Source organism: Rhinolophus hipposideros (assembly GCF_964194185.1).
Source record: "Rhinolophus hipposideros genome assembly, chromosome: X".
NCBI classification, from domain to species: domain Eukaryota; kingdom Metazoa; phylum Chordata; class Mammalia; order Chiroptera; family Rhinolophidae; genus Rhinolophus; species Rhinolophus hipposideros.
Window position 1 is genome coordinate 117,543,689 of NC_138046.1, and position 15,445 is coordinate 117,559,133.

General features: G+C 42.5%; 1 protein-coding gene across 7 annotated transcripts in view; it reads right to left on the reverse strand.

Annotated features, from left to right (window-relative positions):
* The window catches only part of CA5B (carbonic anhydrase 5B), a 58,290-nt gene that overhangs the window by 28,219 nt on the left and 14,626 nt on the right, over positions 1-15,445 (reverse strand). For 3 of the 7 annotated variants that reach the window (XM_081041763.1, XM_081041764.1, XM_081041769.1), the window contains exons 3-4: positions 10,548-10,645; positions 4,292-4,475 (exon numbers count right to left, since the gene is read on the reverse strand). The gene's annotated coding sequence lies outside the window, so the exon portion shown is untranslated. Of the gene's footprint in view, positions 1-3,652; positions 3,884-3,905; positions 3,968-4,291; positions 4,476-10,547; positions 10,646-15,445 lie in introns of those variants that run through there. The other 4 variants (XM_081041766.1, XM_081041765.1, XM_081041767.1 and 1 more) reach the window with 3 other exon arrangements.

The window sequence follows — 15,445 nt, forward strand, 5'->3', positions numbered from 1 at the left end:
GGCAGCACTGATTCAGGCAGAAGCCCAACTAGTGTTCTGATTAGGAGGTGAAGGCAAGGGGTTTTTATGGAAAAAGGGGGATAAGTACAGGAATAGAAGGCATTTCTATGGGTGTTAATAAGCTAAGATGCAGATAAGCTACACAGTGATGCTTGTCACGCAGGGTGGCCTGCGGGGTCTCAGCTCCCGCTCCCCGCTCCCCACGTAAGAATGCAGGACACGGTGAGGCCAAACAGGAACACCCAGGGAGCCATAAGTAGGGGACTCATACCACTATATTCTCGCTGGCGGCATCTGCCTCTCTGCAATCCGCGCTTGCCAGCTCAGCCACCATCTTCTTGCTAGCCCCCATTTCCTGCTAGCGTAGCCATGGCAGTTATATTAGTGGCCAATGGCTCATTGGTTACAGCTGACGGCCAACTAGCCACAGCTGATGGCCATCCAATCACAGTTGATGGCCATTTACTACCTAAGCCAGCACCTTTCTATGTGAGGCCGAGAGCCTGGAAACTGCACTCCTGTCTCTGTCCCCACACTCCACCCCTACAGGGTCTCGCCTCACAATCTACGCAACAAGCGTCTTCTGCGAGGGGCCCTGTGCGAGAAGCCTGGAGGTGAATGCAATATCCTGGACACAGCCAGGATTTCTCAGGGCACCACCAGTACTTCTGGGCACAGCCAGACTTCCTGGGCTTCTCAGGGTACCACCAGTCTCCCCGGGCACAGCCAGGGCCTCTCAAGGCACTGCCACTCTCTCTGGGTACAGCCAGACTTCCTGGACTCAACCAGGGCTGTCACATATTCTCGAGGGCTTACTGTCAAGGCACAAAAGCAAACATCCACCGGTATGTTCCCAAGCAAACAGTCAAGTGGTCCATTAAATTAGATAAGGCAATTCCCCATAGTCCATAGTCATTCGCCAGGGCTGTCCTGGGGGTGAGGGATGACCTTGACCTCACCCTCATCTCCCAGGCAGGACTCAGCAAGCCTTTCCTCCTCTGACAAGTCCCGCATCCAGGTTGCCTCAGCAAGCACTTCCCAGCCCACAGGGCCGCAAAGACCTTCGCTTTCTCCAGCCTCTGCGGGTTGGAGAACCATCCACATCTTCCCACCCCTCCACAGGAGTCCAGCTCTCCGGCAGCTGCTCCTCCTGGTCTTCCTGAAACTGAGTGTTCATACGCACAAACTGCTCCACTGCCCTTTGCAGAGCTTTGGCCGGCACCGTACCCGGCTCGCTGCACCATTTGTCATGCAGGGCGGCCTGTGGGGTCTCTGCTCTCACTCCCCACATAAGAACGCAGGACATGGTGAGGCCAAACAGGAACACCCACGGAGCCATAAGTAGGGGACTCATACCATTATATTTTCACTGGCGGCATCCGCCTCTCTGCAATCCGCGCTTGCTAGCTCAGCCATCATCTTCTTGCTAGCCCCCCATTTTCTGCTGGCGTAGCCATGGCAGTTATATTAGTGGCCAATGGCTCACTGGTTACAGCTGACGGCCAACTAGCCACAGCTAATGGCCATCCAATCACAGTTGATGGCCATTTACTACCTGAGCCAGCACCTTTTAGCGTGAGGCTGAGAGCCTGGAAACTGCATTTCTGCTCTGTCCCCACAATGCTAATTTAAAGAATGTCTTTCATTTGCAGTCAGGTTGTCATGTCTCCTTTCCTATTATGTTTGGAAGCAGTTTGGGATACAATGCTGCTTTAGGCCCAGTCCAAAGGTTATCTGCCCAGTTTTAACATACCGCAGGTTTGAATAAGACATGCAAGGCAGTTCCTTTGGAATGACAGCTCGACTCAATTTTGAAGTAGTTCTGTTTAATTTTTACAGGACCATGGGCTGGATGGGGTCCAGGAGGGCTAAGTTTTCTGTACTACATGCCTTTGCTGTCACTATGTATGTATGTCCTTGGATTTTACTAACTCGTCTTATCTGGTGTTTTGCAGACTTAGAAATGTGTGAAAACAGATTCTGAAAGCCTTGAAAGAGTCATTCATAAATCATGTACTTATTAAGTGACAATTTGAACTCAGCCTGATCAAGCCATTTATACTTATGGAAAAAAGACGGAAAAAAATCACTTACTAAAGGTTACTACAACTGACAAAAATTCCTTGATTCTTATCAGATCGACCCATTTTCTCACCTCCTGATATAGAAAGAAAGCCAGGATCTTGCAATTTTCTTGATTTAAATTAGAAGTTGTGTTTCCATGTCTTCACTGGGAAAGCTCAGCTTCTTCCTCTCACCCACTTTTTTTTCTGAGTATGTTTCTAATCTGGGGTTGCCAAAAGTTTCAAAATACATTTCTAGTAACTGCTTCATGTGCTGCAACTAACTGCCCCCAGGCGGCCCATGAGATGAAATGCATTATCTCCCTTCCATCAGATTTCCGCAATATTCATGTTCATTCAATCACTCACAATTCACTCAATCTTTATTGCATTTCAACTGCGAGCCTTCAAAGCCTTTCACCTGGCTCCAGGAAGGTGTGAACAGTACAGAGAATGGTGCCTGCTGCTCTTGGCCTTTTGCTGAATTTCAGTCCTGGTACTGATGTAAAATTACCTGAGTAAAGGAGGAAGGCCCTAGATAGCTGAAAGGTTTTCCCTCTCCATCATACCCGATAACAGTGACCGTTCTTCTGATGGATGTTCCAGAGGCAGGTCAGGGGTAGGGTCTGGGGCAGTTTCCCTCACCAGAGAAATCTGGCTACTCCTTTCCATATTCCAGCAAGGCTTTTAATAGCAGAGTGAAGATGGCCAGATTATCAGTAAAAGAAGTAGGGGAAGGAGAAAGCAACGTGGTTTTTAGTGGCTGGGAGAGAACAAGTTCTATCCATATTAAGGTGCACAGATTAACTTCGTGTACCTCTCAAACTTTCCCAGTTAAAATACACGGGAGGGAAGGACACTTACATGAAAATTAACGAGTTGCCACCAACCTCAAGGCAGTAGCATTGAACACTGAATGCCACAAAGACTCACAGCCGTCAATGTTTGTATTTGGGAGGTTCTCCTCCAATTCTGGGGCGGGGAACAAAACAAAAAGGCCAGAAGGAATTTCTGAACGGAGAAGGCTGAGATTTGTCCCCCAGACAGAACTGTGGTGCTCATCCCTTGCCTTAGGGGTGGCTATGACTCCGTCCAGCCCTGGTATAGTCAAAGGAGGGAAGAAATACAACGTCTACCCAAGTTAGTCCCGCTTGCGGCGCCTCGGCTCGTGGAACTGCAGTCTCAGATGTGTAGCCCTTACCCGTCTCCAGCTATTACACAGCACGTTAGACTTTCTAGAGTTATTCGCATCCAACCAGCCCTGGCAACACTCCCTCCTAAGGAAAAGCCCTCACGCCCCGCACAAATCCCCCGGGGCAGCTGTTTTCCTGTTAGTGCAAATAACTATAAAGTGCACCCATCTGGTTGGTGACTCACATAGAATAAGAGGGCTGCGGGAGCAGGGGAAGGGCGATGCCCTACCAGCCTCCCAGACCATGGGACGCCCCGCCGGGACCCCAGCAATACTCGCAAACAGCTGTCGTGGCTCCGACAGCAGCGGGGTGGGGTTGTGTGAGGAGGGTCCTGGCCCTCCCGGAGTCGGCCGGCCCCTACGGTAGCCCCAACTTCACTCGGCCGCCCGCCCTTACCTGAGTGTTTTCGCAACAGCACGAAGCTTGCGGCTGGCTCCACTCCCGAACCGCGGCTCGCAAGCTTAGCCATCATAGCCACGCCCCCCCGTCACGTCCCACGGCCCGGGCCACGCCCCATATGTATGATCCCTCCCCTTCCACGTCCTTAATTACTGCCCTAGTCACGCCACTCCAGACCGTGCCCCTCTCTGCTCCTAGGCCTGGCCACTCGCCTCCCGCCACAGCCACGCCCTCTCAGAGGGCCACGCACCTGAGCTCCGCCAGGGCCCGTTCTTCCACCTTGTTGACGACCCCGCGCGCCCCTCGGGCTCCGCCCCTCCTGCAGGGCCAAGCCCCTTGCCCTCCCTTTCTCGAGCGGGACTTGGTCGCAGGAATTCGATGTCTTGTGGGCGGCCCCCCAACTTGTCTCTAGAGAAACCCTCCCCCGCCCGGGAACTGAGCGCTGGCGTAATTTTGTCGGGTGAAATCAGACTGCAGGTTTAAGAGCCTAATCTAAAAAAACGACTTTCCTAGGATTTTTCCCATTTCCAAACATCAAGCCGATATACTGAGAGCAGGTTGCTCAGTAGGGAAACGGAAACACTGCACCGATCAGGCAAGCGTGTTCCTTCCTGCTAGTTTTCATTTCCACGTTACCCGAGTTTCTTCGAGCCAGTTTTCACGTCCTCTGAACTCGAACTGTGTACCGGTGTTCCTTCTAGTCCCTCAGCCGACCATAAAGTTTGGGCAGATGAGTGGCGTGAACAAAACTCCCGTATTTCCTGACGTCTCCTGCAGATGAACTTTTCTAGGCATTCAGTGAGCTCTTGCAGTCTAGGGCCTGTCGAGGCAACACATTTAGATTGAAACTCTGGTTGCAGCCTTGCATGCGCTCAGAGATGACTCTGCTAGCCTTCCTCTCTCCATTTACAACTCTGGGTCCGCAAGAAAAATCGGAAGAGGTTATAACCAGCCTTTCCACTCCTGTACAGAAATCTCTGATTCATCCATTCAAATCATACTTATTTTTTTAGTACGGGCTCCCCTGACAAGTCTCAATGAGCTTACAGTCTGAAGTTAACCCAACTTGAGTTCAGAGGTGACAAGAAATGACAAGAACATTAAAGATGTGGCAAGGGAAAAGTGGAAAAGGATTTGGTATCCACAGGTCTTCTTGATTTCATTAGTAAGCATATTTTTGGGCAGCAAACATACGAAACAACTTTTATAGGACTTAGTACACTTGACACAATAAATTCTCAATAAATCTGCATTGACTATTTACCCTTTTCACGTGTGTAGAAAGATAACACTTTCCCTTCCTAGCAGTAAGATTTGCTACTGTTATTTCTTCATATGCCAACAACAAAACTTTTATCATACCACATTTAGTTACTTTTTCTTCTCACAGTCCATTCCATTTCAGCCTTGAAGACAGTGAGAACATTCAAAATGTTGCGCTACATGGTGGTGGCGTTCTATCATTTATACACTTTGTTCTCATTAAAAAGCTGTGGCATTCTATCATTTATACAAGTTGTTCTCATTAAAAAGCGAATTATACCGGGGAAAAAAACGTTGCGCTAGAAGGAACAGAGAAAAGAACAAGCTTCAGTAGAACACCCTGACCCTGAGAACCTCACCTCATTTATAAAATGTTTCAACTGTCATAATTTTGCCTGGAAAATTAACCACAGAAATTGATCTAAATACAGCCTATATAAATTAGAGTTGATTTTTGTAGTTAGTTCTACCTCACCTTCTTCCATAAACTATTGGAGGCAGCTTACTAAAATACAGACATTACTAGATAAAATAAATAGTTGAAGGAGCCAGGGAAAGGGGGACTTAATGGAAGGAGAATAATGCAGCCAATGTTTAGATTAGCATTTAAGTATACAGGCCATCAGATCCAAAACAGTTGTTTAAGGTGGGCCATAGATGTTTTTCAAAATATATATTTTTTATTTTTCAATTACAGTTGACCTACAATATTATTTAGTTTCAGGTGTACAACATAGTAATTAGACATTTATATAACTTAGGAAGTGATCACCCAAGTAACTCTAGTACCCATGCTATACTTCTTCTGTTTACAACTTAGGGTCCAGAAGAAAAAAAAAAATTGAAGAGGTCATAAACAGCTTTCTTCCCTGTCCAGAAATCTCTGAACAAGCACTTCTGAGGGAAGGGCTCGCTCCATTAGCCATTCAGTCACTCATTCATTCAAACCATATTTCAGGTACTATATTTCAGTGACAAATAAGACAAGCCACAACAGCTTACAGCCTGAAGTTGCCCCAACTTGAGTTTTGATACAACAAAAAAATGACAAGAAAGGAAGGAATGTTAATGGGGTTGATAGATGGAAAAGGATTTGGTAATGATAAAGTTGATTTGTGTATCAGGACCCATAAAATGGGGGCCACCCGAGTGGCCCGGCCCGCATCACAAACCTAAAGCTGAGGCAGCCTGCACTTACGGGACACACTTGTCCAGGAAACCTAACACACCAATCACAGTCCTCCCACCCAGCTTTAGCTGGCTCACCTCACCCTAGAAAGCAGGACCTGCTAGCCTTACAAGAAAAGCCCTGACCTCCTAGCCCATCCTGCCCTGTTTCTGCCTTGCCTCCTCTAATATTCTATAAAACTCTCTCCTGCCCCAAATCCCTTGGGAAGAGCGCTCCGCGTGTGACACACTGGACTGCCTACTCCACAGGTTGTTTTCCCTTGAATAAAGGACATCACACTCGTTACTACATTGTTTTAGTTCTGTCATTTGACAGTAACCACAAGTCTTCCTGATCTGATCAGTAAGAATATATTTGGGCAGAAAACGTAGGAGGCCATTTTTAGACTTACTACAACCCCTTACACAATAAATTCTCAATAGATCTTTATTGAATGTATGCCCCTTTAACTCATGTAGAGAGCTACACTTTTTCCCTCCATAGTAGCACGTTTGGCTACATATAATTCTTCGCAACCAGCAATAAAGATTTTAGGATCACATATTAATTCCCATCTCTTCCCTTCCCTCCCTCCCTTCCATTTCTGCCTTGAAGACAGTGGGAACATTCACAAATGTTGTACTTGAAGGAACACAGAGAAAAGAACCACTTTCCAACAGAAAGCTTTTATTAGGCTCACTCTGACCCTGAGAATTCTGCTTCATTTATGTAAAATGTTTCAAATGTCATTCATTTCTTGCCTTAAAAAAAATAACAGGAAATGAGACCAAATACAGATTGTGTAAGTTAGTGTGTTAATTTTTATGTAGTTAGCAATAGCTTATTTCTTCCACAAATGATTTCATGCAACTTATGAAAATATACACAATACTGAATAAAAGACATAGTTGAAGGAATCAAGGAAAGGGGAACTTAAACAAATAGACAAGCCACTGGATCCTGAACTTTTTTCTTGTGAGTGCAGAGGAAATCGTCCTTGTTAAAGGTGGCCAGAGATTTGACTGTAAGCTTCTGAGTGCTCATCATAAGAGCGAATGACAATCATTTTAAGGTCTTTCAGTGTTCACAAGATATAAAAGCTAGGGCTTTTGTTTGATTGAGTACAGTTTTTCTTGACTTTTAGTACCAAGAGAAATCCTGATTCCTTGTAAGATGATGTGAGTTAAGTGGGAAATAAGTCTCATAAGGAATTACACACCATTCCTGTCAGTGGAAACCATTGCTATTAGGTTGGTGCAAAAGTAATTGCAGTTTAAAAGGTAAAAAATAATTGTAAAAACCACAATTACTTTTGCACCAACCTAATACAATCACAAAGCACAATGCATTAAACCAGTGCTATGAACTATCAAGCTTTCCAGTTCAACTGAGTGAAGTACACAAGTCCTGAATGGTCTGGCCTAATCCAGGGTAGCATTTAGATTGCTGTTACCCAGGATGACAAGTAGGTTTCAACTTGCATGTCAACCCTGATTCATTCATAGAAGCTTCCTGAATAACTATGCTGGGAAGTTTTGTGGCTGAGTAAACACTCAGAAGGAAAAAGTGTTGTGATTGATTAACATTGCAGGATGGATGAGTGGCTGTGAGCGACAACCTATCCAACAACTCTGCTTTGTAGGAATAGAGGTCTTGTACAGTCCTCTAAAAGTGACATTTCTAATTATTGGGCTGTTGAGAATTACTGTATGTGGTAGAGAGTACAAGGTCATTGTCGCTGGCCAAAACTTCAGGGCAGACACTTTGAGATATTGATTAATTCATATACTTTGTATATCAACCAGGAGGAGAGTAGTTTAATGTGCTGTTACGAAAACGAGAGCATGTAACCACAGTGGCGAGATGCCCCCTCCGCCTCATTATAAAGGGTGGCCGGCAGAGAAAATACATATGGGTAGGGCAAAACACTTCTGGGTAAACGCCAACAGGCAGCCTAATAGGTGATTTAAGACCAAAAATCCTATTCCATGCATGGCTGCAAAAACGTTAGCCCAGAAAAATAAGCATTATGTGCCGAGACCATAAAAAACTTTCATTGTAACATCCACAAAGCAGTGTAAATAATTAAACATCTAGGAGAAAAATATCAGAAGACTCAGTAGAAGCTCGCTTTTACAACATGCAACTCATTATGATTTATTGGTCTCTGTTATCAGGATGAGACACACAGATAGGCACATCCATTGAAGTGAGTGGCCTTTAAATTCCCACTGTAGGAATGTAACATTGGAAAAACTACACTCACTCAGTTTGTTTAATTTTTGTTTCCAAGCAGTAGTAATCAACTTTCACTGAAGTAAAATGAACGTTAGCCTGTAAAAAAATAAGTCAAAGTTCATAATGGTTATGGCTGTTAATTAGCCTACCAAATTTGATGTGCCTTTGTTTTTGGAATTTTTTATTTTATTGGGGAATATTGCGGAACAGTGTGTTTCTCCAGGGCCCATCAACTCCAAGTCATTGTCCTTCAATCTAGTTGTGGAGGGCGCAGCTCAGCTCCAAGTCCAGGGGCCATTTTCAATCTTAGTTGCAGGGGGCGCAGCCCATCATCCCATGCGGGAATCCAACCGGCAAACTTGTGGTTGAGAGCTCGTGCTCTAACCAACTGAGCCATCTGGCTGCCCCTTGATGTGTCTTTTGAACATCCTAGTTTCGTAAGATTTTCCCATCTTAAAATAGAGCATAAAATATCAGGATGAAGACAAAATCAGGATGAAGACAAAAAATATCCCAAAGCCTTGTTTGTGATAGATCCTGAAAGTGCTTTTTTTTTCTTTCTGTTTAAGAGAACAAAAATGTAATGTACCTCAAGACACTTCATTCTCAACAGTTTTAGGCTTCTTAGAAATCCAGTTTATAATTAAGATTAATCAATTCAGTTATATTCACCAAACCAATACTCATGGGCCACGAGAAATATGAATAAATATTACTAAGAATTTTTTTAATCCTACATCAATTATTCTTATTTTCTAGCTAGTTCTTTTGGAACCATGTGATCCATCCAAAGTCACACAAAATCCACTTTTTTTTAATCAAAAATTTGTAATTGAACATTATTATTAAAAGCAACCTTTGAGTACTTATCAAGTGCAAGGGCCAAGCATTAGTACTAGTTTAAGATGGTGAATGTACATCGCACAGTGATACTGGCAGTGTACGTGCATTTCAATGAAAGGAGTTTTCGCACAGCCCCAATGCAATAAACTGGAGGATGTGGAAAGAGAGGACTGCAGGACCCCAGTGGGGACACAAGGAGGGGAGAAGTGGCTTCCTCCCCATTCAGCATTTATGGGAATCACCCCCCTGGTCCCAAGAGGAAGGTGCTGCAAATATGTGTCCTTTTCTTGTAAAGAATTTTCAATCTTGTTACTTAATACTAACAATTAAATGTCTATCCAAGATATGTAAAGGGGATAAAATCTCAGTAAAATTTTATATTAAAAATTGAAGCAAGATCTTTTTCTACAAGCCTTAAACAGAAAGATAAAATGAAATTTTGATTAGTCAAGTCAGATAAACTAGATAACGGAGGGCAAAATTAATCAGTTACGGTAATGATATTGAGATTTAATCAGAAAATAAAGATCATAGGTTTGATTATTCTATTTTCTCATTAGCCATATTAAGAAGAAGATAAATGAGGTTATTATAACAGTAAATTCAGAATATAAAGCAAATGATAAAGTATAACCTTGTATAGTATGTGTGATAAAAACTTATACATTGTATCCCATAAGTTTATTAAACGGTAATCTTTAGAGAAACATGAGGAAGGCCTTTAAATGGTCCTTTTTTCCTACTTCCTAGCTGTGTTAATGGAAATAACACCAAATAAGAAGAATGGGAGTTAATTAAGGGAAACAAAGATTGATGAAATCTGCAAATGGATGTTACACTGATGGTGGCAATATGGGGAGAAACTTTCACAAACAGAGCTTTGAGCAGCCACAGAAATTTTTGTGTGGACATATGTTTTCATTTCTCCTGGGTATATTTAGGAGTGGAATTGCTGGTTCATATGCTAACTCTACGTTTAATATTTTGAGGAACTGCCAGAGTGTTTCCCAAAGCAGCTGCACCATTTTGCATTCCTTCCAGCAATGTATGAGGGCTCCAGTCCCTCTATATCCTTGCCAACTGTTTTTGTCGGTCTTTTCTATTATCGTCATCCTAGTGAGTATGAAGTGGTATCTCCTTCCATTTTCCTAATGGCTAATAAGGTCAAACACTTTTTCATGTGCTTATTGACCATCTGTATATATCTTCTTTGAAGAAATGTCCACAGAAATACTTCACTCATTTTTAAAAATTATTGTTTCGATTACAGTTGACATTCAGTATTATTTTATATTAGTTTCAGGTGTACAGCATAGTGGTTAGACATGTATATAATTTACGAAGTGATCCCCCCACGACACGTCATATTTAGTGACTCACCAGATCCTGTGAAAGAGCAGCATTTCCAGTAGATTGAGGAAGAAGACAGGGGTCCATGTTATTCTCACCATTATGTTGTACCTTTTCTGATAGGACCACTACGATGAGACAAAACAACAACATCAACAGTTAGGTGTTACTGTTAAAAAGCAGGAGAAAAATTTTAAATAATGTGTAGAGGACATGACATATAGGATTGCTTGCCAGGAAAATGCAAGAGAATAATCACATCAAATTGAAAGGTGGAACCAATAACTGACAAAGAATACCTTTGCACGCCCAAATTGGTATAAAAAAATTGGTATAAAAAAATTCGAGGAAAATGAACATTTTGGCAGAAAAAAGGGCAAAGCATGAAATAAGCAATTTACACATACAAAAAAAGAAATACAAATGGCCACTCAACATACAAAATGTTCAGCTTTACATGAAAGAAAGAATCACTGATCAAAGCAGTATTTATATACTGCTGTACCATTTGTTTTGCCAAGAGTTTTGGGGACCATGATATCTGGTGGAGGATACTGGAAAATGAATACACATAAACTACAAAAAATATGTACACTGACATCACAGTTTTAAAAGGAAATAAACGTGTACCAAAATCTTACATTTTATAATGTGTCCCCAAAATTAAAATTTTAAGAATTTCTACCAAAGATATTATTACTGTTTCCCTGAAAATAAGACCTAGCTGGACCATAGGCTCTAATGCATCTTTTGGAGCAAATATTAATATAAGACCCGGTCTTATTTTGCTTTAATATAAGACCGGGTCTTATATAATGTAATGTAATATAATATAAAACTGGGTCTTATATTAATTTTTGCTCCAAAAGATGCATTAGAGCTGATGGTCCGGCTAGGTCTTATTTTCGGGGAAACACTGTACAAATGAGCAAAAAACTGTTAGCTTCAGAGATTTATTGCAACAGTTTTATTATAGTAAAAAAGGAAAATAAGAAATTAGATTTAAAAGCATATGATTCATTAAAACTATCATAGAGGAATATTTAATGAAATACATTGAAATACATTGAAAACACACTAGGTTCAAGAGAAAAAGTGACAAATCTTCGCAGTAGTATAATATCAGTTTTTTTTAATTGAGATGTAATAGACATGTAACATGGTATACATTTAAGGTGTGCAATGTTTTAAGGTGTTTATTTGACACACTTACATGTTGCAATAGTACTACCACCATAGAGTTAGCTAACACCTCTATCACATCACATAATTATCATTTCTTTTGTGTGGTAGGAACAATTAAGATCTAGTCTCATAGCGACTTTGAAATTATAATATAGTATTGTTCTCTATAATCATTGCACTGTGACTTATTTACCTATTGGCTGCAAGTTTGTACCCTTAAACATCTCTCCAATCCCATCCCTGGTAACCTCCATTCTACTCCCAGTTTTGTTTTTAAGAAATCTGTATTCCCCCCCCCCCCCATCTCCCTCTCTCTTTCCCTCTCCCTCTCCCTCTCTCTCTCACCCAAGGCTAAGAAAAATGTGTTCCAAATATTTAGAAAACATTAACAATGGTCATTGATGCTGGTGGAATTACAGGTGATTTCTACTTTTTTCTTTTGGCTTCTCTATGACTTTCTATAAAGAACTTAAGTTACTCTTTTTTTCTACCTTTAAAAAAATGATGCAACACACTGGGCAATCATAAGGCAAAACGGAAGAGATTCTCTTCTCTTTTCAAATGAATGGCTTACACTAGAATCTAGCAGTTTACTGTCTTCAATTCTAGTCACACAGATGATTAAGTAAAAGCAAAAGGAAACATTTGATACTTTTACGAGGTTTAAGGCTAAGGGAAAGCTGAATCGGATTAGGTCTCTAACATGACTGTTCCTTGATGCCAATAATCAGCTTTGTGACAATCTCCATCTATTGGCTTCTCCTTCCCATGTTGACTTTATCTTGCCTAACATTTCCCAAGATAACTTCATTCTAGTCTGACTTTGTTCGCAGGGGTTACTGAGCTCTTTCTTCTAGGAAATTTCCATTTAATAGTGATCTAATAGTGAAATTTCTAAAATAACTGGGCTAACTTTTGGGTGCCTCTCCCTCTAGCACAACTTTTCCTGATTCTGTGCCCTTGCAACCAAGGCGAAGGACAGAAGAAAAAGCTTCCTCAGGTGGAGTTATTCATAAGAAATGGGTCATCACGGATGAAATATCACCCCAACTTGGAAGGGAAGATGATAGGACTCTCAAAGTGTTGCAGAAGTGTCGTTGCTGGGGAGGCCCGATGCCTCAGTTGGTTAGAGCACAAGCTCTGAACAACAGGGTTGCCAGTTCGATTCCCACATGGGCCAGTGAGCTGCGCCCTCCACAACTAGATTGAAGACAAAGAGGTGCTGCTTCCAGAGGGGTGGCCAGATGGCTTACTTGGTTAAGAGCACGAGCTCTCAACAACAAGGTTGCTGGTTCAATTCTTGCATGAAAACGGTGACTGGACTTGGAGCTGAGCTGCGCCCTCCAAAACTAGATTGAAGGACAGCGACTTGGAGCTGATGGGCCCTGGAGAAACACACTGTCCCCCAGTAATCCCCAATAAAATTTATACATATATATATATAAAGAACTGTTGTTGCTGACATTTATCTCATTACTGCTCTAAAACCCCAAATTTTCTATTTATCAGGGTCACCCAACCTAATTTTTCCATTCATGCTTTTCAATAAACGAGGTAGAATTTGGGAACTGAGTTCCTGAAGAGGCAGCATGGTAGAGAGGAAAGCGGTGACAACGACCCGCTGGGGGGCTTCTACTGGCCTCTGCAGAACGCCCACCAGGGGAAGAGTCTTCTGCACTCACTCTTGTCAGAGCACCTCTGAGGCTTTGTTGCAATGTCAGTTTTTACCATGATGACCTGAGCCGCAGTGTGGTTCTTCCGTGTGGTGGAGAAAGGGTTCAAGTGCCACCTAGTCCACTCCCCCCAGAGTCACCCATGCCTGAAACACCGATCCTTGATTTCCTCATATGGAAGATCACTACAACAGCAGCAACCGTGAGGCGCTGTTTTGAGGATCAGAGGCGTACGTACCCCGCCAACCTAGTGCATGGTCGGTAGCTCTTCATGACTGTTCTAGAGCTGCACTGACCCGTGTGCTCACCAGCCACATGCGGCTGCTGAAACGAATCACAAATTCAGTTCTGCGGCAGCACGAGCCCCATTCCACGTGCTCACCAGCCACCTGCGTCTACGGGCCTCCATCTTGTCTAGTGCAGCCACAGAGCATTTCCATCAGCACGGAATGGCCCACTGGCCAGCACTGCTCTGTATCTCACTTTGATTTTACACAACTGCCACGCCTTGGGGCTGACCGACATCTTTCCCTCTGAATTGGAAGCTCTCCTCGGATGTTTGCCTGCCTGTGGAAGTGAGTCAGGTTAGGCCCCTCTTGGAAGGCCTTTGTTCACCAGAGACAGAAAGCACTGATATCTGTTTGCCAAATTAACACAGCTTATCTGGGAGCCAGCTATCTTAGGCCTGAAAAGATGGGAAGCTCATGCCCAGGAAAGCCTTCAGAGGGGCCTCAATGCTCTCCACCCTGCACTTCACCAGACAACAAAAGGGGCTGGGGGGATTTGGACTTGAAGTCAGCAGAAGAAACATTCTTTCAAGGTAGAGTTTGGAATGGGCAACTAATCTGTTTTCCAAAGGGATTTTTGTAAATAACTGACAGGAGATGGGCTGCTTCCATCCAAGTATTAACCCAAGTGATGGGGGTTAATCATTAAACCCTCTAGCTGGTGGCTGGCTTGTTTCTCTGATATTCTAATCCGGGTCACAGAATGGCTAAGGCAGGTTTTAAGTGGAAGGCAGGGTTTGTTTTCCTTTTCCTTTTCTTTTTTTTCTGTCCTTTCTCTGTTTGACTTTAGTTTTGCATGCTGAAGCTATGTTCTGGTGTCTTTTCTTGCCAACCATTATTTGTGTTGAACTCTGTGAATCAGGTATGTCACCTTGAAACTTAACAATAGATTTTCTGTTGTCTTACTGTCATGTCTTTGACTTACAGAACTCATTTTTCTAAATTTGCAGATGTGTCAAGACTTGAAAGTTGACCCTCTCTTTTATGAGTTTGGATAAAAACTATTAAACCATCTATGAGGTTTGAGGTTACCCTTTCGGGAATATTTGGGGCCGAATATTTGTAGCTCTGTTTTCTGGTCATTCTAGATGCATTAAATATCAGAATTTAGCAGGCTTCGTTTGACACATTTTGTCACCATGTGCTGCTCTTTCAAGTGCTCAATAGCCACCTATGTCGAGAGTCAGCCATATTGGACAGCACAGATACAGAGGATTTCCATCATTCCAGAAAGTTGCACTGGAGAACATTGTTCTATATCATTAACTTTGATTTTGTATAACCACCAGATGTTAGTGTTGACCAAAACCATTCCCTTTGCAAGAAAATGCTTTTAAAAGGAGCTTAGTATCAGACCAGTATTTAGCTTGGGAGATAAAGTAATAAGGGGAGCATTGCCTGTTCATTTTTAAAATTTATTTTCTAATAACATTGTTCTTTCTTTAGCAATAGACCCTTCTGCAAAGTTATCTTAAGTTTGAATAAATGATTCCAAAGACCTCAATCTGATGTTTTATTAAAATAACGGATTCAAATGGAAATTGTTAATAAAATGATTTTGCTTAAAGTGCTTAATCTATAGTATAGGCTAGATATCCGAACTGATGGATAAATACATGCAACTAGGACGTGTTGCTTGATCTGTGAAGCCACATGTGAGATATGAAGAAGTGTTCCATTCAATTTCACACACTCATTGAACATCTATTATGTGTCAAGTACATGCACAGTAGGCAGCTAAGCTGTTATTGAACATTCTTGTCCATGCAATTTCCATACGCTT